The sequence below is a fragment of the Gopherus flavomarginatus genome, chromosome 2, assembly GCF_025201925.1.
Source record: "Gopherus flavomarginatus isolate rGopFla2 chromosome 2, rGopFla2.mat.asm, whole genome shotgun sequence".
Taxonomy (NCBI): Eukaryota; Metazoa; Chordata; order Testudines; family Testudinidae; genus Gopherus; species Gopherus flavomarginatus.
Genome location: NC_066618.1, coordinates 64,726,419 through 64,729,250, shown reverse-complemented (window position 1 = coordinate 64,729,250; position 2,832 = coordinate 64,726,419). Strand labels below are relative to the sequence as shown.

The following is a 2,832-nucleotide window of genomic DNA, read 5'->3' as shown; positions in this document are numbered from 1 at the left end:
TAAGAAAAGCGCTTATGCAGCGCTTAAGCCATGCACAACATTGTGCTACGGGAGAGCCCCGCGCGGCCCCCCAGCCAGGCCCCCCCGCGCTAGGAGAGAGCCCTGCGCGGCCCCCAACCACGCACCCCCCGCGCTAAGGGACAGCCCCGCGCGGCCCCCCCGCCAGGCTCTGTCAGCCATCGGCGCCCTGCCGCACCCACCCAGCCAGCTCAGCGGCTCCCAGCCGCCTCTACCCCGAGATGGGCGGGGCCCGGAGGCTGCCACGCCCCCTCTCTCCGCTTGCGAGGCGGCTTGGCGCGAGCAGCTACAGCAGCCGTGACCTCCGACCCCGGCCGCCGCCAGCCAATAAGAGCGCAGCTCGTCTCCGAACCTAAAATTTCCACGTCGGCAAAAGTCAAGATGGAGCGGAGCGGAGCGGAGCAGGGCTGGGGGCGGCCGGCGGCAGCACTGGGGCGCCGCGGGGACGTAGCCAGGCCGCAGGCTGCAGCCCCCATTGCTCCCCCCAGCCCGGGGGACCGCCGCCGGCGCGGCTCCTTCGGCTGCAGCGGGGCTGGTGCGGCGGCCGGAGCGCGAGGCGCTGCGCGGGACCTGTTGCGTTGGGAGCCGCGGCCGCTCCAGGTGCGGGCGGGGGGCATAGCTCTGCCCTCGTGCAAGGAGAGGGAAGGGTGCGTGGCTGGGGAGTCTCCTGTCCCCGTGCAAGGGGAGGAGGGTAAATGACCCTCGTGCAAGGGGAAGGGGGGGGTGCAGGGCCGGGGGATGTCTCTGGCCCTCGTGCATGGGGAAGGGGTGCATGGCTGCCTGCCTGGGGGGAGCCTCAGGTCCTCGTGCAAGGGGAGGAGGGTGAATGATCGTCATGCAAGGGGTGCGCGGCCGGGGGGCGTCTCTGGCCTTCGTGCAAGAGGAGGGGATGCGTGACTAGCTGCCTGGGGGGAGTCTCTGGCCCTCGTGGAAGGGGTTCTGTTCTCCATGGATGGCTGGGGAACTGCCCAGGATTACTTACTGCTATTATGGGGAGGGTAGCTTGCTTGTGCTGGTCAGGGCCCTGCTTCTTCACCCCCAGCCTTGTGTTGAAGGTGCCAACTTGTCCCAAGTCCCGTGGCATGTCTAGTATCTGTGTGCACTGTGGTGTGCTGGCAGCCCCCGGGGTGGTCACCTTTCCTGGGACACTAGAATAATGGCTTTCCCTGGCGAGCAGGAAGGCACCAGCAGCTGGACTAGTCATACAACCAGCTGTTCCTAAATTATTTCAGTCTGTTACTCAAGCCAGCTGCTGGTGGGGGCCACTGCAACTTGCATAGACTGGAGCAGCCGTTTAGCTTTGGGGCTGTTCCTTTCCTTAGTCTTGGTGCTCGGATTCTATGCTGAATTAATTGATTAATCAAAGGTGTTCCCCTCTAACTGTCTTTATTCTCCATTTCCAGAAAGGGAGCCTTCCGCTTGAAGAAACTCTTGGGACCAGTAACTTGGGAGGATTTAGTCTCTTGAAGCAAAGTTCTGTGACACTCAGACTCTGATTATGATAGAAGTCAGTGCACTACAGAACTTTGTCTTTGGGGGCTGTAGCAGCGAAGGGGTTAATGCATCAGTCCTGAAAGGCTCAGGTGGACACGTCACTACAACCTCCTTCCAAAAGGAGGTGGGATCAGAGAACAGAATGAAATGGGAGTGGGAGAGCAGATCAGGGTTCACTTCAGTAACTCTGCTTTGGGCCTGAAATAAAGACTTCGCTTTTATAATCTAGTGGCCTCTTAGTTTCTGAAGATTTTAGATTAAAAATAGCACAACATCTGGGTATTAGTTATTTAAATGAGACCAATTTGACTGCAAGTATAAATGTGGTGCTAAATGCTACCAATTGGTGGTTATGTTAACATGTTAGGCACTATTCCTATTTGCTTAATCTCTGTAGATGTATAAAAGTTACAGTGCAAAAACCTTAGCATTTTGGTTAACTATTGTCATTCGTTAAAATAGCTTTCAGTTAAACAGAGTTGAATAAATGACTTGGTACTCTTCATTAGCAAGATCTAGGAAATGTTCCACTCAAACTGTTACCACTATCTGCAATTTGCATATTTTGTAATGTGCTGCATTGTAAAGCAATGAGTTGTCTTCACTTAAAAATGTGAACTGCTATTGGCTACTTGAGTCCAACTCAACTTTGTTCCTGTGTTTTTAAAGTCATTGGACTACTGTCAACATTTATATTTAAGTACTTGCAGAAATCCTCCTTTTGAGGAGAAGGTTTTTGAAGGACAAACCTAAATAATCTTTAATAGTAAAAAAGATAGTGTCTTCAGCATATAATCTGACACAGACTACTACACTAATGGATGTTGCTGCTCACAGCAATGGCTGAGTTGGTTTTGAATGTGAACAGATGTCTAATCAGGTCCAGACTTAAGCTGAGATCTGAAACTTGTGACAGTGTAACATCCACTTGTTCCCTTCAGAAATACTTCACAATTTAAAGAAATTTTGCATTTGTATTTGAATGTGGATTTAATCAAAAGATTATTGTTCTTAAGGTAGCTGAGGCAATTGTTTCAGTAGCAATCAAAACAAATGAGGGTGTTTTGGCCATTGACTATTTATTACAAATTTTAAGTAATGACTTCAGATAGCCCTTCAGCAACAGTAGCCTCTTCAACAAATAGTTGCACTGTAGTATGGAATATATAGTAACAGTATTTTTCTGATAGTGGTTTTTTGTTCATTAGTTTCTTTGACTAATGATCTTCCACTACCCTAGACACCTAAATCAACTCTTCCTGTCAGTCCATACCTGAAAAGTGAAGCAAGAGTATCAATTCACACTGCGTTGGGCTGCAA

The 2,832-nt window shown here is 51.2% G+C and overlaps 1 long non-coding RNA gene across 1 annotated transcript; it reads left to right on the top strand.

Moving 5' to 3' along the window:
- The first annotated feature begins 412 nt into the window (after positions 1 to 412).
- Positions 413 to 2,141, top strand: LOC127044223 (uncharacterized). Its single transcript, XR_007772432.1, has 2 exons — positions 413 to 618; positions 1,422 to 2,141. It is a non-coding gene; the product is annotated as an uncharacterized LOC127044223 (long non-coding RNA).
- The last annotated feature ends 691 nt before the right edge of the window (positions 2,142 to 2,832 follow it).